At 34.8% G+C, this 23447-nt stretch overlaps 1 pseudogene; it reads left to right on the forward strand.

Annotated features, from left to right (window-relative positions):
* Positions 1-17718: 17718 nt before the first annotated feature.
* On the forward strand, positions 17719-18693 carry LOC116870312 (annotated as a pseudogene).
* Positions 18694-23447: the final 4754 nt, after the last annotated feature.

Below are 23447 nucleotides of genomic sequence, written 5' to 3' on the forward strand. Positions count from 1 at the left end.
TATTTAAATTTTATGTAACAAGGAGGGATACGTTAGATACATACCAACTGAATGCAGTGAACATCACACTCAAACTTGGAAAAAAAAAAAAAAATCTAGCCCTACAGGTTAACAAGATAAAAGGGATGAATATAGAAATTCATAGTGACATAACATACACTCTTTAAAAAACACTATTATAGGGGCACCTGGGTGGCTCAGTGGGTTAAGCCACTATCTTCAGCTCAGGTCATGGTCTCAGCATCATGGGATGGAGCCCCATGTTGGGCTCTGCTCATCAGAGAACCTGCTTCCCCTCTGTCTCTGCCTACCTCTCTGCCTACTTGTGATCTCTCTCTGTCAAATAAATAAATAAAATCTTTAAAAAAATAAATAAAAATAAAAATAAAAATAAAAATAAAGAACACTATTATAGAGATAAAAGAGGATACACTATTATTAGTTGCCCATATGGTATGAGTTATTTCAAAGGAAAATGGAATTTGTAAAAGGAAATGGGGTGACTACTGACTGTGTTAATGAGGTTTTACCCACGCATAGCACTGGAGGTACATAAAGACCTGACTGTTCTAATGGCAATGATTGATTAGAGACCTTGTTAAAATTCTCAAAGTAACAAAAGATAAATCAGATTATTGGACTTCTATTTGGACATAGACCAATTTAGACTTTAGCATGGAAATGGCATCTTAATATTCTGAAATTATATTTGAAAAATTATTTTTTTCAATAATGTTTTGACCCACAGAAATTACAGACTTGTACACAAGAATTATTAATATTCTTGCATGTACAACTTTGGACTTTGTCACTTCACCTAATCCAGAAGTCAGAAGTCTTCTTATATCTGTTCCGCCATTTCAAAGGTTTTGGTCTATAAAGGCAATCAAGTTGTTTATTAGTTTCTCTTTCTTGGTCACATAGGCAATGATCTACTACAGAAATTAGTTTGATTTTTTTTCTCTTTTTACTAGATTACTGAGTTTTATCACATTTTACTTGAATACACTTTGAGACAAATACATCTGCTTTATCATTAATGCTTATTTTCAACACTTCTTTTTTCTCATTTTGTCAGGTGTTTTTTCCATTAACTTTGTACATGCATTAATACGTGTAAAAATATTCCTTTTAGGTCTTTTCATAAAATAGAACTGTTAAGTGTTTTCAGTCCTCATAAAACTGGTTTTTATACAAGATCATGATTCAGCTTTGGGGATTTTCCTTGACTTCAGAGTATATTTTTAAGATTATAAATCAGTCGAAATTGGCTATGTAATATACAAATAAGGTGCTTCCTTAGTTATATTCCCCACTACTAGTTTGACATAAGACGTGACTACCAAACAAATATATTGTTTATATACTCTCTGCCTATATTGGGAAAGCAGCCTCTCCCCCAAAAAATAGACAGACAAAAGACAGAATGGACATCACATTCTGAAGCTAAAAGAATCTATTCACAGATTAAACAATGGTTATCCTTCTTTAAAAGATTTTATTTATTTATTTGACAGAGAGAATGCACACAAGCAGAAGGAGTCTCAGGCAGAGGGAGAGGGAGAAGCAGACTCCCCACTGAGCAGAAAGCCTGATGCTGGATTAGGTCCTAGGACTCTGAGATCATGAATTGAGCTGAAGGCAGATACTTAACTGACTGAATCACCCAGGTGCCCCAACAATGCAGGTGTCTATAAGAATATCATCTTCACATAATGGAGAGCATATGGTAAAAATTCTAGAAAATTCTGAAATCTCTTAACTTAACATTGAGTATTAGCTATGTGGGTGGTCTCTTTGTTCCACAGCTCAGTCTCTGTGGGATTTGTCAAATAATTGGGGATGTGTCAAATAATTTTTTCACCCCCCATTGAATATTGATGGTCAAATTAGTTATTTTTTTAAATTGAATCCAGTACTCTTTAAGATGCCATCCTTCTTTCATCCATGTTGCCCATCTTTCTCTTTATTACAGTTATTTTTACAACCCATTTATTTCAACTACAATATCTGGGATATTTGTCAATCTTCCTTTACTGTTTTTTTTTTTTTTTGGTTGTTGTTACTGTACACATCCTTCCTTTACATATATCCTGCTATTCTCTTCTGTGCAAAATAACCATTGAGAATGGCAGTGATGTTAATGTCACACAGAGAAGTTTAGCTGTATTATAATTTGAAGAGCTGAAATTTTCAATGCAGTCAATAAGTGGATTAATTGGGTTTGTACTGGATTGAGAAAGGAGAAGTAAATTTTCAACAACAACAACAAAAAAAGCAGAATAACAAAAGCATAAGAGAATTATTTGTAAAAATCTAAGGAATTACATTTTAATATAGACACGAAGTAGATAATTTCCTGGGAAAATATACGTTAGCAAAAATTGACCCCATTCAACAAAGAAAACTTAAAATAATTTCAATAAAAAACTTAGCAAAATTTGCTGACCAATTTTCTCCCTGCAAAGCTCTATATTACTTGAGTGTAGGTAAATGCTTTCTAACTATGTATCAAAATTCAGATGCAATAATAACAAAAAATATTTACAAGTGAGACAACCAAAAGTTCATATGGAAAACAAAAGCTATAAGCAAACCAAAAGATACAAAACAAACTGGAAAGAAAATATTCATGACATATATTACATATAAATGAATAATATCCCCATTTTTTCCAGCTATACCTTATTTATTAATAATCTCATTCATATACATATATATTTATTATTATATATAATCTCCTATAGTTCTTCTTCTCTAGAGAATCTTCACTAGTATAATCCCTCCTAGATTTCTGCTGATAAAAAACACATTGAAAGTTTACTCAAAGGACATATTTCCCAATATAATTTTCACGGTTGACCAAGGAAAGTCAAGAAGGGTATGGAAAAGAGATAGATATCCTATAGAACAGAGTGCAAAGTCATGGTGTATAATGAAGTGGGAAACTACTCCCAGGGAGCAGAAACAGGGTTTAATCAGGGGGTACAACCTATTCCTGGTGTAGGATATCTGGTAACAATTACCTAGTAATTACCTACTAATTTCGATGGTTAACAATTACCATTGAAAAATTGGAAAACAGTATGGAGGTTCCTCAAGACACTAAAAATAGAGTATCCTATGACCCAGCAATTGTATTTACCCTAAAGATACAAATGTAGTGAAAAGAAGGGGCACATGCACACCAATGTTCATAGCAGCAATGTCCATAATTGCCAAACTGTGGAAGGAGCTGAGATGTTCTTCAACATGGGTTGAATGGGTAAAGAAGGTGTGCTTCATATATGCAATAGAATATTACTCAGCCATCAGAAAGGACAAATACCTACCATTTGCATCAACATAAATGGAACTGGAGGGGATTATGCTAAGTGAAGTAAGTCAAGCAGAGAAAGTTATTATATGATTTCACTTATATGTGGGATAAAAGGAATAGTGCAGAGGACCATAGGGAAGGAAGGGAAAACCAAATGGGAAGAAATCAGAGAGGGAGATAAACCATGAGAGACTCTGTTCTCTGGGAAACAAACTGAGGGTTGTAGAAGGGTGGAGGGTGGGGGATGGGATAACCGGGTGATAGATATTAAGGAGGGCACATGTGATGATCACTGAGTGTTATAGGCAACGAATGAATCACTGCACAATTAAAAAAAAAAAGAAAAAATGCTATGGAACAGTATTGCTACATACATATCATTATTCTATGTTTCAGACAGCAGTGTTTATTACAGTTGTTTACGACTCTTTTTGGGTGTTGAGGAAAATATCTTGTTCTTTTGAGTTTGTAGATCTCCAAATCAGGAGGACCTTGCCTGGATCTGATGTAGATGAGACATAATAATACTGATGATTGATAGATGAGATAACTGGGGTTTCTAGAATAGGACAAAGGCTATTTTGCAAGTGGGAGATGCATGAATAATTCAGTTGAGGTCTGACTATATGGTGTATTAATGTCCCTGGTTTTTCACCCTCCCCATGATCATACCATTTGCCTTATGTATTATCAGTGCCTTTCACTTTGGCTCTGGCCTGGTCTTATGACTTGTTCTGGGGATGGACTGTTGGCCAGATGTGATGTAAGCACATAAAGCTTTAAAAAAGGACTTACACGGGGCGCCTGGGTGGCTCAGTGGGTTAAAGCCTCTGCCTGCTTCAGCTCAGGTCATGATCCCAGGGTCCTTGGATCGAGCCTCATATCGGGCTCTCTGCTCAGCAGGAAGCCTGTTTTCTCCTCTCTCTCTCTCTCTGCCTGCCTCTCTGCCTACTTGTGATCTCTGTCTGTCAAATAAAAAAAAAAAAAGGACTTACACATTTCTGCTTGTGCATTTACACTCTTTCATTGCTGTGAGATGGGCATTTTCAAGATATCCCAGTCATTCCAGGAAGGAGGAAGAGAGATACATGGAACAGAATAGAATTACCCCAACTGTCTGAGCCATCACCATCCTAAATTATTTGTCAGACAGCCAATTCCCAGATTAGATCAAATCCACCCAAATTTAGGAGAGCCATCTAGTTGACCTCCCCAGATGTTTTCCCAAAATATGCTTATTTTCTTAAGTAACTTTGGCTTTGACACTATTTTTTAATATGCAATTACTTATTTTAGAGAGACAGAAAAGAGAGGAGAGGGAAGGGGAAACGGGAGAGAGAATCTTAAGCAGACTCCTCACAGAGTGCAGAGCCTGACATGGGGCTTGATCTCATGACCCTGAGATCATAACCTGAGCCAAAATCAGGAGTCAGATGCTTCACCAACAGTGTCACCCATGTGTCCCAATACTATTTTTTAATGAGTCATCATCCCATATTTAGGTACAAACTGTATTCCTATATCAAATAATGCATTATTTGAAAAGCTATTAGCTAGTAACTTTTGTCATTATTCTAAACCATACATAAGTAATTCAATTTTGAACTACTCTATGTGTTCTATTCCATTTTAATTATCTTGTACCATATACTGACTTTAGAAAATAAACAGTTTTAAATGACTGTTGGTTTTTAGATAGTATATCTTTTGCCATTTAAGTGTACAAAATAATGAATTTTAAATAGAAAAAAAAGTTACCCAAGCATGAAATCATTTAGCAAAATATTTATATAACCATAGATATTTTTGTTTCTTAGAAAAGGTCATTTGTCTATATGACATTTTTGAAAGTGTGACTGTGTTAAAACAAAATCAATTTTAAACCATTTACCACACAGTAATAAAAGTCCATGTTTATCTTCATTCTCATTATCAGTTAATTCAGTCATGTCTATGTAATTATTATATCTGAATATGACCTTCTTGTCTTTCTGGGCTATTAGCTATTCTCTGCATACTCATGCATGAGATATGGACTTAAAAAAAACTTTTACATAGAAAAGAGCATCATTTTAGTGAAAACTCTGTAATCTATATTAGGGATATAAAGCATATACTATCTGATTACATTTGATTGATATATATTCTTTAGTGTTTTTATTTTGCCTTCCACATTACGTTAGATCATATATTCATGATATATTTATTGCTTACTTTCTTTAGACTAAGCCCCATGCTAAGGATATAAAGATTTATCTGATAAAAGATATGGTTTATACACATTTCTTCCCAGACACACTATCCAACTGATGCAGCCAAGTATCAATTCTCCTACTATCAGAAATATCCAGGAAGAAACAAAAAAGTCATCGGACTTAAAGGAAGCTGTGTCAGTTACTAAGGTACTTCCTTTCAAAGTGCTGTCCCAAAATTAGAACTAATTTCTAATTAGGTCAGTTTCTGCAGTTCACTACAAACCAAGTGGTGAACTGTGCATTTTAATATAGTACATTTTAACATAGGCACTATGGAGAGGCAGTAGTGTCCCATCATCAGACACCACAAATATTATGACTTTCTTGAGTACTAAAATGGGAAGCTTTGTCCTCTATCCTCAGCGGAGTATCCTCGTTGTCAATTTTGGAGTGATGAGAAAACCTGCTCACCACTCATGATTATGTAAAGTACTGAAATTTCATGCTTTGTAAAACAAGGTAGATGCTGACATTATTTTTTCTTTAATACAAAGAGATTCAACTAAAGTAAATAGGATAAAATCAGGTATTAAAATGAAGTTATAGATGAATTATAAAGATAGCATATTAGTTTTATTTTATTGCTGCTATGAATTACCACACATTTAGTGGCTTAAAACAACACAGATTTAATATCTTATAGTTGTGCAGGTTAGTAGTCTAACACAGGTCTCACTGGGCTAAAATCAATAAGTATGTGGGGCTGCATTCTTCTTTGGAGGCTTTAAGGGAGAATCCATTTGTTTGTTTTTTTCAGCTTCTTGAGGTGAGAATATTCCTTGGCTCTTGACTCCTTCTATCGTCTTCAAAGCCAGTGATTAATAAATTATTAAATCTTGCTGATTTCTTTCCATGGCTCTCTGGGAACACCACTATGACCACAGCTCCTTCTGATCTCAGCTGGGATTGACTCTTTGTTCTTAAGAATCTATGTGATAAGCTTGTGACCACCAGAATAATCTAAGATAATTTTCCCATCTCAGTTTTAATTGTATCTTAATCTCAATCTTCATCACATCTACTAAAACCCTTTTGGCATGCCAAGGTAACATATTCCCAAGTTCCAAGAACTAAAACATCATCATTATAGGGGACCATTACTCCACCTATCACAGACTGTTAAAAAAAGCAGTGGTGTTCCACCAAAGCATCAAAATGCAGTACAGAATTAAAAAGAGAGAGAGAGAGAGAGAGAGAGAGAAAGGTCTCTCCCAGACCTACGCCTTTGGATCTTCATCCTGGGTCTTCACATGTCCATTTAAATTTCTGAGCATCTGCTAATTGACAGGCATGAATACAAAAATATAATAATGTTTAAGTAAAGGTAATATTTTTAAGAGAAAACACACAATAAATATATCACATAGTGCCACTCAAAATATTTTTCTACTCTAATTCAAATTGCTATGAAAAATCATATGATGTGGTCACACAAACACACATATATATATACCCCTAGACTTAACATATGTGCATGGATCTTAAAATATAAATTCAATACCACTGCAAAAATGCAAATTTGTCACATGTTTGAAGATTTGCATATATAGCAGGAGCTGTTGTGGCAGGCTAAGAAAAATCTGGACTTGTCTGTGAGTATAGATGGAATGAATGTTAACATCAGACACTTCCAGATATCCATTTTAGTGAGAATATAAGCATAAGAACTTTAGTCATCACTGAAAATAGAGGAGAGATTAGATCTGAAGAAATTCATGATAAGAATTAATGAGGATGATGGGGGCATGTGATAAAGCCAATTCCAGTTCTATGCCATAAAGATGGGTATTTGCGCACCGACAGTGCTATGGGCAGAAGTGCTATAGGCAAAGGATAAAGGACGTGAGAGACACTATAAGAAGAGAATGCTCTCCTTAGGGAAAATGGCTGTATTTAAATCTTAGCCTCAGAACCGCTAGTTATTTAACACAAGATATGTCACATAACCCGTAGCTTATACTTCATTGCTCTCACCTATAAATGACACAATAACTTTACCTATTGGAATGGAAACTGCTAGTTAATGTGCAGACTCAATGGCTAGATAAATTGGTTCTTTTTTGCACCTCAAAGGGAAAAATAAATTGAAAAAAATCATGTACAAGCAGCCAATTAAGAATCATTCTGGTGACAAAAATATGACTAAGAGTATTTCTTTTCCACACAAGTATGATTGCCTCAATTTAGCTGTCATTTGTTTGGGAAAGAAGAGAATGGAATGCAAAGGCAAGGAAATGAATTATATTTTGAAATTTTATCTAGTACAGAATTCTGGTATGGTTACCAGCACATGGTACTGTCTAGAAACAAATAAATTAGAAGCACACTAGTCTTTCAAGGGAATTATAATGCCAGTGAAACTAGCAACTGGAACTAAAGTATATTTTGACCATACACGTTTTTAACAGAACTCAAGTTCACAAACTTGCATGGTAGGAGGCTATCTATGGAAGCCTTCCTTACCAGAGGTAGCCTTCTGCCTCAATATTCACTTTATGTGGCCTCAGAGGAGAGGGCAAAGGATGTCCCAGAAAGCAGAGCAAAGGGCTTCAAAAGCCAATAGATGAGAGCATTTTTTTCTAGAGAGCAAAATTAGGTTGTAATCAAGGATCTTTTCAATTCCAGTTGGCAGAACTTTACCATTGCCCTGGAGTAGCTCCATATTTCATTTTCAAAATTAGGGAAGTTATTTGCAATGATCTTGCTTCTACTCTACCTTGTTTATTGTATGAGTTGAGAGCAAATTACTCATCTACTTGGTTCATATATTGTAGCATCATATTTCCATCTAATTGGATGTGGACATTTGCTGGGAACACCTTGAATCTTCATCAGAGAAAGAATGAACATATTCCACATGCAGAAAAAAAATGATGACATTGGTATTTGATGAATAGAAGAGGAAACTGAGATAGAGACTGGTAGCACAGAAAACAAACCATTTTCCCTATACTCATAAGGCTTGTTATTTTCTGAGGACTTACTCCGTGACAGAGTTAGAACCAGTGGAATGAGAACAGAATCTGGCTTATCGTAACTTCCCAAATGCAATTCTTTCATCTATCCATCTGCTTACTTGATACTGATGCCCACAACAGTATTGTGTTGAAGGGGGAAGAGCTTTCATCAATCTGGTTTCCTGAATGGATGCAATGGAATTGAGTCCTAATCCAGAAGTTCTTATTTAGTCTTCACATGAATAAGATTAAATTCTATTGTGTTAAGTAAGCCACTGATATTTGGAACTTCATCTGTTATAGAAACTTACATTATTTTGACTAATTACTCTGCCTTATGGGGCTGCTGAGAGAATTACATGAGCTAATTTATGTAAATCCTCAACAAATAGTTGTTCTTACACTTTTACTAACATGTGTTTGACATTTTACAACTTGGGGTACATGCAGTGCTGCTTTGGTTTGTCAAAGAAACATAAATAGTTCATTAAGAATCAGAGTGGCGCCTGCATGGTTCAGTCAGTTAAGCAGATGACTTCAGCTCAGGTCATGATCCAAGTCTGAGCATCAAGCCCCATGTCAGGTCCCCTGCTCAGGGCAGAATGAGCCTCTCCCTCTCCCTCTACCTCTCCCCCTTGCTTGTGTGTGCTCTCTCTCTCTTGCTCAAATAAATAAACAAAAAATTAAAAAAAAAGAATCATATGTAATCTACAACTAGTAAAGTAAGACAAAGTTCTGTCTAGTGAAAAATATTAACTCATGAAGCTAGCAAGAATTCACTAAACATTAAATTGTGATGAGGATGATGTTTAAACAATGTTGGAATTGGCCCATTTAAGGGACTTCTGGTTTCTGAGCATCTCTATAACACAAGAAAAAATACAGTTGGAAGTATTAATTCCCAATTTTTAAAGTCATTCAATGTTTTTGGTATAGAATTTGTTTTCTTCTATTTATGTAATATTAATGTATCAGTAATTTTCCGCTGGAAAAGGAACACCTGATTTTCCGAACATATGAAAATAAGATTGTATTTTGTATGGGGAATTTTATATTATACACTAAAATAAATATTTTAAATAAGAATAATCTTGACAATTATCATGTATATAGGTAAACACAATGGTAGAAAAATGGGTTTTCTGGGGCGCCTGGGCAGCTCAGTCGTTAAGCGTCTGCCTTCGGCTCAGGTCATGATCCCTGGGTGTTGGGATGGAGCCCCACATAGGATTCCCTGCTCAGTGGGGAGCCTGCTTCTCCCTCTCCCATGCTCCCTGCTTGTGTTCTCTCTCTCACTATGTCTTTCTCTGTCAAATAAATAAAATCTTTAAAAAAAAAGAAAAGAAGGAAGAAAAATAGAGTTTCTTAAATATTAAGCAATCCTGCCTTTGATACTTGGTGGTCCTTTAAAAACACTTCACAGGATATGCCATTGGTAATTGGTACGTTAGCGTATTTAATAAAAAATCAGTGTAGTTTAGGTATATTAAAATTATGCTCCAACAGAACACCCTGGAGTGAGCTTTATTGCTTAAACTGTGGAAAGGTCACACATTTTTAGCATATCATCATGTTTCAAAAATAATTACATTTTCCTTGTCAGTGGGGAAATAGAAAGATAAAAACTATAACACACACAATTAAATTTAACCTTCTTAATGGAATATTAGTGATCTGGGATTTACTTTCAACATTTATCAGAAAGGTATTCCTTATATACATAGTTGTATAGATTATTCAGTGTAGAATAATCTAGTGAAATTTCTGGAATTCTAAACATCAATTACCTCATGCTTTTCAGATAGCCCCATGTGAATTTTCAAATGTCAACTCATATATGACACATAAAAATGGGAATTCATAGCGCCTGGGTGGCTCAGTGGGTTACAGCCTCTGCCTTTGGCTCAGGTCATGATCCCAGGGTCCTGGAATGGAGCCCCACATCGGGCTCTCTGCTCAGCGGGGGGCCTGCTTCCTCCTCTCTCTCTGCCTGTCTCTCTGCCTGCTTGTGATCTCTGTCTGTCAGATAAAAAAATAAAATCTTTAAAAAAAATGGGAATTCATTATTCCTCAGTTTCCTCTTAATAATCATTAATTGATTTCATTCATCTTCCCTTTCAAGAGCTATTGACAAAATATCTCTTCCCTGCAAAATATCTTTTTTTTTTTTTTTTGGACAATACATATGGGCTGGACAGAAAAGCACAGTTTAAATAAACAATCCACAACAGCTGTCCTAGTGTGAGTACACTTGACTAGGTAAAAGCCTCTTTTCCATTTATCAAATATATCTCCTTAAGAAAGATAAAATACTGAAACTTGAAATGCTTAGGCAACCATGTCTCTACATTTTCAGAGAAAGTTAGTCCATCAGAAATGATCCTTAGGAAAAATACAATGGTGATAATCAATTTGCAGAATGAGAAGTTCTTCTGAATGTATTAAAGATTCATTCAGTCATATGAGATACTTCCAATTTGGTCATCATGACTAACTCCAATAATGTTTCATCTAAAATGATATAAAATAAGTTTTAAAAATTATTAAAGAGGAATTATATTCTGTACTTCTATTTCTATTGTACCTTGAAACAGATATTAACTGTCCTAGAAACAGACGTTAGGCTGATTAACAAAGATAAACAACTAAATTATATAAAAGGGATGGAATTGCCATATGGACTTAGAGTATCCAGGTATTAAAAGTTGTGATATTGACACTTCTCTCCTGGGAGGCCAAAGTATAACATACAATGAATTATAAGTGTGATACCTACCGTGAGCTTCCAGAATTGAACTTAAACACTACTTCACAAAACTGGAATTTGATAGGATAAATGTCAGCCAAAGAGAGAATAAAATATGTTGCAGGACTCAGAAGAAACTGACCTGAAAGCCTGCATAAAAAAATAAATTATTAATTATATTAAGAATTATATTATATATTATTGAATATGATATAATAAGCTATATATTGGCTAAGAAGAATGCACTTTAGACAGTATAATTTTATCATGAGTGAATCCTTTGGAGAATACTGTCACCTAGCACTAATAATCATTTGGTAGAAAATTATCTTGCAGGAGTCAAAGTGGAAAGATCTGACACCTTATAAAAGACCAGAGCTTGGAGATTTGTGTTTGGCATTAAACATCCATGGAGACAAACCATCAGAGACACTTAACTATAGAAAACAAACTGATGGCTGCTGGAGGGGAGGTGGGTGGAGGGATGGGATAATTGGGTGATGAACATTAAGGAGGGAACTTGATGTAATGAACATTGGGTGTTTTATGTAAATGATGAATCACTAAACTCTATCTCTAAAACTAAAACAATACATACATACAAACTTACATAAATATCAAAAGTTAAAGTAGATTTTAAAATAAATTAAAAATAAAAAATTTTAGAAATTAAAAAAAATCTATGAAAAAAAAATCTATGCCACAGAAACATCTTATTCATGCCTGAGAAAGTAAAGGAAGATGACAGGAATGGCTAGCTGTATAGTTATGTCTGCTTCCTTCTTTAACAGTAGATCTCTGAGGTTTTATCTTAACTAATGCAGCATGTTGTGGCTCTATGTCCAAATACTTGAACCAGTATCCCACTTACTGGTCTTTTCTAAACAAGAATGAGCATCTGTCACCCTACGTCTATAGGTCTTAACCAGTGCTGGTGGAAGGTGAAAACCACAGCAGCCACTGTGAACACAGAGATTGAAATAGCAGCATATTTATAATGAAAGAGCTGCTAAACTAGCCTAGTACATTTCAACCATTCCTTTACAGAGAAAGGAACTTCTATTATTCTACAAGCTACAGACTTGAGTGTGTCTCCTCTTACAGCAACTAACACAGAGGAAGTTGTTGAGTTGAATCAAGGCTTTGGAAGAAGTATTAGAACTTTGAATGCAATAAGCTGAGAGTCCATGTCAAAGGGCAGATTGCCTCAAGGCATGATTTGAAATGAACGGTAATCAAGCAACAGATGCCTATTCTGGTATGGCCCACTTACCCCCAACCCGCTATGTAAAAACATCATGGTTTCTAGCTATGTCAGAGTTAAAGCCTCCTATAGAGATCAGTTATAAATATTGGATACAATGCACAAATAAATTATTTGAAAGCTTCAGAGTACAACCAAAATCAACTAAACTTGAGTGACCAATACATCAGAGAAAAGGATGGCCTTATGACATGAGTCCCACACTTCCCACTGCTTTTTCATTAAGGTCATGTGCAGAAAATGGAGGGGAGCCCAGGTGGCTCAGTCCTTAAGCATCTGCCTTCTGCTCAGGTCATGATCCCAGGGTCTTGAGATTGAGTTCCTCACCAGACTCTCTGCTCAGAGGGAAGCCTACTTCTCCCTCTCCTACTCCCCCTGCTTGTGTTTCCTCCTTCTCTTGCTGTCTCTCTCTCTCTCTCTCTCTCTCTCTCTCTCTGTCAAGTAAATAAATAAAATCTAAACAAACAAGCAAAAACAGTGCAGAGAATGGAAACTGAGGAGAAAAGAGTATCCTGAGATTTTTGGCCCTTTCACTGGAATAAGGAGATAAAAACTGAACTTCTAGATTGCCAAAGAGACCTAATTTTTGAAATGGTTGGAGAAAACAACCAAGAAATTAGCCTGATATTCTGTGTGTCATTTGCCATTGAAGCATATATGAACATTTAAGTTGATGATAATGTAATATTATGAATCAAAGTAGACCTGCAGTAAGGAATATTATATAATATAAAAGGGAACACTTAGTTATGATTAAAAGTTCAATTTGAAAAGGTAAAAAAATCTTAATTTTTTTCTTTTTTTTAAATTCTAAATTTTAATGCAGATAATAACTTCAAAATATATAATAAGTTGACAACTGACAAAAGTTGAAATTGAAAAATATTGAATCATAATTTGAGATATCAATGCAACTTACTCCATAGCATCAAAAGCCAGACAAAAGCTCAGGAAAGATAACATTTGACTATCAAGATTAAGAAAATTGACAAAAGTCACACACGTAGAACCATATCCCCCTAAAAACTGAATTATTTTCAAGAAAATATGGAAACTTTTAATTGGCCTAATTCTGGGCAAATATATATTTATTTCAAAGATCAAAACCATGCTGCATATATTTACTAACCACAGTGAAAGGAATCTAAAAATCAATACCAAAAACAAGATATAAAGGTATTAAGCTGGGGCGCCTGGGTGGCTCAGTGGGTTGAGGCCTCTGCCTTCGGCTCAGGTCATGATCCCAGGGTCCTGGGATCAAGCCCACATCCAGCTCTCTGCTTAGCGGGGAGCCTGCTTCCTCCTCTCTCTCTCTGCCTGCCTCTCTGTCTACTTGTGATCTCTATCTGCCAAATAAATAAATAGAATCTTAAAAAAAAAAAAAGTATTAAGCAAGAAAGTTCTAAATAGGTTACATGTCATGTTTCAATAAAGAAATCACAAAACATTTTGCATCTAATAATATTTTGAAACAAATAACGCAAGTAAAATGATCATAACTTAGGAGAACCTGCAAAATCAGTCTTCAGTGGGAAATTTATAGCCTTAAGTCCACGACAGAAATTTGATTTCAGCCTTTAACTACCAAAGCACAGTCAGTTGAATGGTAGCCCTCTACAGGGTATGTCAACATCCTAATTTGCAGAACCTGAGACTGTTACCTTATTTAAAATAAGAGTCTTTATTGATGGGATTGAGCTAAGGATCTTGAGATAAAGAGAACAACTTGTATATTCCCTTGGGCCCTTAGTTCTATATCAGGTTTCCTTGTCAGAGATCCACAAGGGAGATGATAGACAGAAAAGGAGGAAGCAGTGTGACTACAGAGGAAGAGATTGGAGGGATGCATCTTCAGCTAATGAATGCCTGGAGCCAGCAGAAGCTGGAAAAGGCAAACACTAGAATCTCTCTAAGAGGATTTCCCAGTAGCACAGCCTTTTCAACACCTTAATTTTGGATTTCTGGCATCCAGAACTATGAGAGAATAAATTTCTGTTGTTTTAAGCCGCCAAATTGGTTATAACAACCACAGGAAACTAACAGAGCAGTACCTAGAGCTAGAAAAAACAAAGCAAAATAATTCTAAGAGAAATAGATGGAAATTATGATAAATATGAGATCCAGAAAATAATCTTTAAAAACAAAAATGTATAACTGAAAATAAAATGTATCGTATTAATAAAACTGAAAAGAAAAAACATTTTTCTCTTCCAGGAATAAAAAAATTGTTTCTCTCTCTCTCTCTCCATATATATATCTATATCTATATCTATCTATATATATATATATATATATATATATCTTAGAAATATAAAAAGCTTTTAAAAATTAAGAAAATTTTAAATTTGTATATAAAAATAATTTTCTTAAAAACTCAATATAATTAGGGGCGTCTGAATGGCTCAGTTGGTTAAGCGTCTTACTCTTGATCTTGGCTCAGGTCATGATTTCAGGGTTATGGGACTGAGCCCCACATGGGGCTCTGCACTCAGTACAGAATCTGCTTGACCCTCTCCCTCTGTTACTCGCCCTCGTGCTCTCCCTCTTTTATCTATAAAATAAATAAATAAATAAAAGTCTTTTAAAAAAATTCAGTATAACTAATGCAAGAAAAAAATAAGGAATCTGAATAATCCTCTACTATTAATAAACTTGAATTTGTAAATTTATACCTTTTTACAAAGAAAACTCCAGTCTCGGATGAGCTTTATTTGTAGATTCCTTCAAATACTTAAGGGGAAATTATCTGCTTTACACAAGTTCATCTAGACAATAGAAAAAAAAATACCTTTCCTATCTCATTTTGCAAGGACAAGATTTAAATACAAATACAAATAAGATTTGCATGCAAAAAAAAAAGTCCACTAACATTCAAAACATACAGTATGTGCTTGATTCCTCACCTCTCTCATTATCCTACAGCCACATGGTTATTAACTTTTTTCAAGTTTTCTTGAACAAATCTCACTGCTTAATACTCTTTCACCTGACTAAATAACTTCATGACTCCTTCCTTTTTGTACTAGCACAGGGTAATTCATAATTATTAAAAGTGGCATCATTGTAACCCTACTTAATATTTTTGGCTATCAGATTCATAATTCTTAGTTTTATCATTTAGAACTTTTACAATTTGGGCTTTATCTTCCTATTCTTCATTATTTAGCCAATCTTTGGTCCCCACTACTGCCGATTCACCCACATTAAACATCTTAGCATCCCACTGTATTGACTAATTCAAACAACAGTGCTTTAACTCAAGTGGCTCCTTGCACATATTCTGTTCTTTCTTTTTCAGTATAGATCATGTGTGTTAGAAGTAGACATCAGTTGCTGGAATATGAAGAGCACTGACAATATACAATTGAAATGAGAGCTGATATAGCAGAGTTTCTAGAAACAAAGCTTAACGTAGCAAATGGAATAAACAGTGATTTGTCTCCCTTTGAAAATGGTTTGAATATGATGCATTTAAACATGTCTATTTTTGAAACTTTCTGAATGAGAAAGAGGGTATATATGAATATTAAGTGGACAAATGATAGATTCTGAAGTTTGCTATTGCCTTTTTTACATAATCCTTCAAACCCTACCCCATTTTCCTAAATGTGACTAATGCAATCATTGCAAGGATAGACCCTGATTAGTTTAAAAAAAAACAATACTATCCTATGCCTCATGTTTATGGCTTAAGATTATTCAAGGGACCCAAGAATTTTCATACCAAAAGAAAATAAACCTTTCATCTTAGAGTTGTCAGAAGAGTTATGTCCTTCTGCCCTGGCTCTGAAAAATGAAACATATACAGCTGTGTATGGCTGTTAGTGTTTTTGCAACCTTAGATTGAAGCTTAGATACAGATAAGGGTAGAGAAAAGAGAATCACCAAGAAACATAACTAGTGCTATAAAGAACTATGTCTGGATTCCATCTAACCACGAAACTATTAAGTTAAAGTTGTCAATATATTGACTCCTTGGTTTAAACCAGCTAGAGTTTTCTATTACTTGAAACTAAAGCCCTTGGATATGGATCAAGATGGAAAGATGTTATCAGAATGAACTTTTGTTGTTTCATTTTTTTCAAGTGGTTAAAAAAATGGTATTTTCTAAGAAAGGATTGACTTTTGAAGGAGAACATACATTTCGTGTGTACTTGCTGATTTAAAGTAACTTTAAAACACGCAAGTAGATTTGATCATGTTCTTGATCAGAAACTCAGATGAGAAAACTGGAATACATCAAGCCCATTGATGACAAATGAAGCATTTTATTTTCAAGGGAGAAATTTTAGAATAAACACAAAGAAGGTTTTCAACGAAAAATGCAGAAATACAGTAATTTGCAGAGAGGAGGAAGATAATGAGCTTGAAAAGATATTTACTGAGGAATGGCCAAAGATGTTGACAAAAAAGCAAGGCAGTACAATATCCTCTCTCAAACTCTCTCTCTTTTTCTCTCTTTCTCTCGCACACACACACAGACACACATAGACACACACACAAATTATTTAAAGAAAGAAAAATATTACAATATTGCCAAATTCTGTCACTAGATCAAGTAAAATCAGAGTTGAACTATCCACTGGATTTAGAGAAATGCTGTGATTGATTACCGTAGAGACAGTTGTTTCCAGGAATAACATATGGGATTAGAATTCAGATAAAGGCAATTGAAAAGTTAGTAGAAAATGTGGACTTAGAGACAAAATAGGTCTGGCTGGTAAGGAGAAGATGCAGAGGTTGTAGATATGTGGGATTTTAAAGAAGTTGCTTGTGTTGTATGTTTTGTATTTTTTTTTTGCCTAATAATTATTAATTAAAACAATGAACATAATCGGGATGCCTGAATGGCTCAGTTAGTTAAGCACCTGCCTTTGGCTCAGGTCCTGATCCCAGAGTCCTGGGATCAAGTCCCATAATCGGTTCCTTGCTCAGGGGGAATCTTGCTTCTCCCTCTGCCTGCTGCCCCCCCACCACTTGTGCTCTGACAAATAAATAAATTAAATATTTAAAAATAATAATAAACACTATTATTTTTGTTTGATCATTAATGGCTTCTTTTTAGAGCAGTTTCAGGTTTACAGAAAAGTTGATTAAAAAAATACGTAATTTCCCCTTTCTGCCCACGGATCCTGCCGAGGAAACATCATTTTAAGGTCTCCCTTCCCACTGCAGGCATGTCTAAGTCAGAGTCTCCCAAAGAATCTAGACAGTTGCAGAAGCTCTTCATGGGAGGTTTGAGGTTTGAAACAACCCATGAGAGACTGAGGAGCCATTCTGAGCAATGGGGAACATTTACATAGTATGTGGTAATGAGAGATCCAAATACCAAGGGCTCCAGAGGCTTTGGGTTTGTTACCTATGCCAGCGTGGAGGAAGTGGATGCAACCATGAATTCAAGGCCACACAAGGAGGACAGAGAGTGCGGAACAAAAGAGGGCTCTCTCAAGAGACGATTCTCAAAGACCTGGTGCCCACTTAACTGTGAAAAAGATTTTTGTTGGTGGCATTAAAGAAGACACTGAAGAACATTATCTATAGATTATTTTGAACAGTATGAGAAAATTAAAGTGACGAAATCATGACTGACCAAGGCAGTGGCAAGAAAAAAGGGTTTGCTTTTATAACATTTGATGAATACAACTCCATAGACTGGCCTGCCAGGCAAAAATACCATACTATGAATGTCCACAACTATGAAGTAAGGAAAACCCTATCCAAGAAAGAGACGATGAGTGCTTCATCTAACCAAAGAGGTCATCGTGTTTCTGGAAACTTTGGTGGTGGTTGTGGAGGTGGTTTTGATGGAAATGACAGTTTTGGTCATGAAGAAAATGTCAGTGGGTAAAGTAGCTCTGGTGATGGGTATGGTGGCAGTGGGGATAGCTATAATCCATTTGGTAATGATGAGAGGAACTTTGGAGCTGTCAGAAGCTATAACAATTTTGGCAATTACAACAATCAGTTCAAATTTTGGGTCCATGAACAGAGGGAAGTTTGGAGGCAGAAGCTCTGGCCCCTATGGTGGTGGAGGCCAATAGTTTGCCAAACCGCAAAATCAAGATGGCTGTGGTGGTTCCAGGGGCAGCAGCAGTAGGTTTGCCAGTGACAAGAGGTTTTTAAGTCCTTCCAGGAAGCAAAGCTTAGCATGATGGGAGATCCAGAGAAGTGATAGGGAAACTACAGGTTATAACAGATTTGTGAACTTGGCCAAGCACAGTGGTGGCAGTGCCTGGCTGCTACAAAAAATGTTATGTTTTAGACTGTGTATGGGCAAAAAACTCGAGGACTGTATTTGTGACCAATTGTATAACAAGTTTATTTTAGTTTCTATTCTGTGGAAAGTGTAAAGCATTCCAACAAAGCATTTTAATGTAGTTGTTTTTTTTGTTTGTTTCTTTGTTTTTTACACCCATGTTGATTGCTAAATGTAATAGTCTAGTCATAATGCTGAATAAATATGTCTTTAAAAAAAATACAGAATTCCCATATACTCACTCTTCCCTCAACATAATTTATCCTATTCTTGGATTAATATGATAATGTTTGTTATAATTAATGAGCAAATATTGACACATTATTATTAGCTAAAGTGCATAGTTTAAATTTGGGCTTATTCTTTGTATTGTATAGCTCTATGGGTTTTAATAAATGTGTAATGTTGCATATGCACCATTATATCGTACAGAATAGTTTCACTCTCCTAGAATTCCTCTGTATTCTACTTTTTCTTCTCTTCACTCACTCCCTGTCCCTGGAAAGGGATCTTTTTACTGATTTTTTTACTGTTTCAATATTTTTCCTTTTCCACAATGTCATATAGTTGGGATCAAACAGTATACATCCTTTTCAGATTGGCTTCTTTACTTGGTAATATGCATTTAAGATTCCTCCATGTCTTTTCATTGGTAATTCATATCTTTTGATCACTGAATGATATTCTGTTGTCTGGATTTTCCACAATTTGTCTACCCATGTACCTATTTTATCTGTTCTTTAGGTAGGCATATGTCTATGTATTTATCTATTTGATGGAAAATATTCAGAGAAGAAACTCTTGAAAGTATTAAAGAACTAACAGGAAATAAAATAAAGCATTATATATGGTAGAATAATTTTCATTAAGTTGTAGAAGGCATACTGTCTCTACTGAAAACCAGGAGAGTAGTAAGGAAGGCATGCAGATATACAGAAGTTTGTAAATTTGAGGGGGGAAACTGAGAGAGCTAACAGCTTGTATTTAATCTGTGAATTAGGGACTGAGTCCATCAGCTAATAAAGAAGATAGTGACCAATGAAGAGGAATGTTTAAAACATATAAGTGTGAGTGTTAGCCAGTTTGTACTTTATTTCATATATAATGATATTCATTGCCCCAAAGTCAATATATTTACTCTCACTTAAAACTTTGCAAAAAGTCGGGCGCCTGGGTGGCTCAGTGGGTTAAGCTGCTGCCTTCGGCTCAGGTCATGATCTCAGGGTCCTGGGATCGAGTCCCGTGTCAGGCTCTCTGCTCAGCAGGGAACCTGCTTCTCTCTCTCTCTCTCTCTCTCTCTCTGCCTGCCTCTCCATCTACTTGTGATCTCTCTCTGTCAAATAAATAAATAAAATCTTAAAAAAAAAAAAACTTTGCAAAAAGTTTTTAATATTTGCTTTAATTAAATTTTCTCTAATCATTCCTATAGGTGAAAACTCTGACCATAGATTTTTTTTTTTTTTAATATGGAGAGTATTTTCCTGAAATTAGTTTTTATGACTTTAAAGGATTTTGGTATTACTGAAATGGTTCACTATTCATTTGGACTTTAATGCTATGTCTTTCTTTATTCAATTAAAAGCACAGTACCAAAATGTGAAATTATATTTTGTTTTAAAGATTGTACAGACACAGAGAAAAAAATTACATTTTATAATGGATTCATTCATAATTTTCATCATAACACTATTTTGCTAAACTAAATAAATTTTATTCATCTGCCAAAAAAATAAAATTAAAGAACTCTCACCAAAGAACTTATCAACTCAACAACCAAGGAATGAATCATCCAATCAAGAAATGGGCAGAAGACATGAACAGACATTTCTGCAAAGAAGACATCCAAATGCCAACAGACACATGAAAAAGTGCTCAATATCACTTGGCATCAGGGAAATATAAATCAAAACCACTGTGAGATACCACCTCACACCAGTCAGAATGGCTAAAATTAACAAGTCAGGAAAGGACAGATGTTGGCAAGGATGTGGAGAAAGGGGAACCCTCTTACACTGTTGGTGAGAATGCAAGGTGGTGCAGCCACTCTGGAAAACAGTATGGAGGTTCCTCAAAAAGTTGAAAATAGAGCTACCCTATGACCCAGGAATTGCACTACTGGGTATTTACCTTAAAGATACAAATGTAGGGATCCAAAGGGGCACAGGGACCCAAATGTTTATAGCAGCAATTCCCCAATAGCCAAACTGTGGAAAGAACCTAGATGTCCATCAACAGATGAATGGATAAAGAGGTGAGATATATATAATGCAGCATCAAAAAAACCCCTGAAATCTTGCCATTTACAAGGATGTGGATAAAACTAAAAAGTATCATGCTAAGCAAAATAAGGCAGAGAAAGACAATTTTCATATGGTCTCTCTGATATGAGGAATTTGAGAGGCAGTGTGTGGGGTCATGGGGGATAGGGAGGGAAAAAAGTGAAACAAGATGAAACTGGGGAAAGAGACAAACCATAATAGACTCTTAATCTCAGGAAACAGAGGGCTGCTAGGGAAGTGATTGGGTAGGGATAGGGTGGCTGGGTGATGGACGTTGGGGACGTTACGCGCTATGGTGAGTGCTGTGAATTGTGTAAGACTGATGATTCACAGACCTGTACCCCTGAAGCAAATAATATAGTATATGTTAATAAAAAATAAATTAATAAATTAACTATTTAATTAATTAATTTTGGGGGAAAAAACTCCCACTAAAAAGATAAATTTCTAACACATGTGTATTGTTAATTATGTATCTATATGTGATATTCATGACATTAAAATTTATGATTATGTAATTAAAATTACTTTTGCTTAGAAGAACAATCCAGATATTTCCAGATAAATAATGAAATTATAATTATTAGTGTTTCTTTGAAAAATCTATAGTAAAAAATATATCAACATAAGTTATGATAATATTCATAAAATGAGTAAGAACTTAATGGTTTTTTTGAAATTTTGTTCTTAAAATTCATGCTATTTTTCTTAATATGCATATACTAAAATATAATGTCTTCTCTTTTAAGAAATAATATAAAAGATACTTGAATGATGATTTATGGCAATAACCAATCCAGGAATAGTAATGTAAGCCCAAAGCATGAATATTATTTTTTAATTTACTAAATTTACATTAGTTTCTTGAATACCACAAGATTAGTCTGAAATGTTTATGAAATTGTTATTTAAAAACAATCTTAAAGACACATCTTCCTTGAACTTATAATAAATAATAATATAATAAATATATAACATGATAAACCCATAATAAGTGGTAAACATCATAAGCTGAAAATGCATTCAATACACCTAACCTACTGAACACCATAGCTTAACCTCACCTACCCTCAACATGCTCAGAACAATTACAGTAGCCTCTGGTTGGGGAAAATCATCTAACACAAAGCGTATTTTACAACAAAATGTTGAGTATCTCATGTAATTGGTTGAATACAGTACTGAAAGTGAAAACCAGAATGGTTGTGCAGGGACAGAATGGCTATAAATAGATCTGCTGCTTACTCGTAATGGCGTGGCTGCCTGGGAGCTGCAGCTCACTGTCACTGCCTAGCACCACCAGAGCATCTCCTGCAAAGCACTAGCCTCAGAGAAGATTGGAATTCAAAATTTGAAGCATGGCTTCTACTGAATATGCATCACTTTCACGCATCATAAAGTCAAAGAATTACAAGTCAAAGCATCTGTAAGTTGGGAACCATCTGTACTTCATAAATACTTTTGTGGAGATTTGCAGATAATATGCCTAAAAATAATTTCAAAGTGAACGTTACAAAGAAGACCCTCAGATATAAGAGCTCTGATAGCTGTCTGACCTAAATTTTCTGCATTCAGGTAAGCTGGAATAAATTGATGTTGAGCAGAACATTTTGTATTTTCTGTCTTGAACTCAGATTGTGTGATCATTCTAGTACCCATTTAAATAAAAAAAATATTTAAATAATAAATAAAGGAAGAGAAACCATTGTATTCTTGATACGATTTTTCCATAAAAGTTTGATTAAATGAATATATGAAACCTTGGATCAAAATGGTATTTATCGCTTTGGGTTTTGGTTTCTTTTTTTGCATTATTGGAAAACTGTGCTAATATATTTAGGTTTATATCTAAAACCAACTTGGTTCCAGGTTTTCACATGTAATCATATCTGAAAGGATTTTTTAAAAAGTAAAAGTCTTAGAATCTCTTCATTGAGGTGACTGTCCACATGTTACAGGATTCCTAGTCTCTCAAGTTTTGCATTTAAGGATTAGTACTGTTCTAACCCCAAAAAATGATAATCAAATTCTTCTCTCCCCAGATTTCTAAAACTTCTACTTGGGAATACACACACTTGCATTAGGCGTGTATGTATGTATGTGTGATATTTATATAATATGTTATATATACAAATAATAAATTATTAAATACACTGTTCACTAATTATATTACTTATGGATACATGCACATGCACGCACAAATACAGAAATGTATGCCTGTCTCCATATGTATTACTATATATGAATATATAAATATTTATATATATTTAGTATTTATTATATTTACTTAGCAATTTTGTGTATTCACTTAAATATACTAAACATAAAAAATAAATATATTAAATACTAAATAATATTCACACACATTACA

Source organism: Lontra canadensis, unplaced genomic scaffold (genome assembly GCF_010015895.1).
Source record: "Lontra canadensis isolate GAN:19392208 unplaced genomic scaffold, GSC_riverotter_1.0 scaffold22, whole genome shotgun sequence".
In the NCBI taxonomy this organism is placed as follows: Eukaryota; Metazoa; Chordata; class Mammalia; order Carnivora; family Mustelidae; genus Lontra; species Lontra canadensis.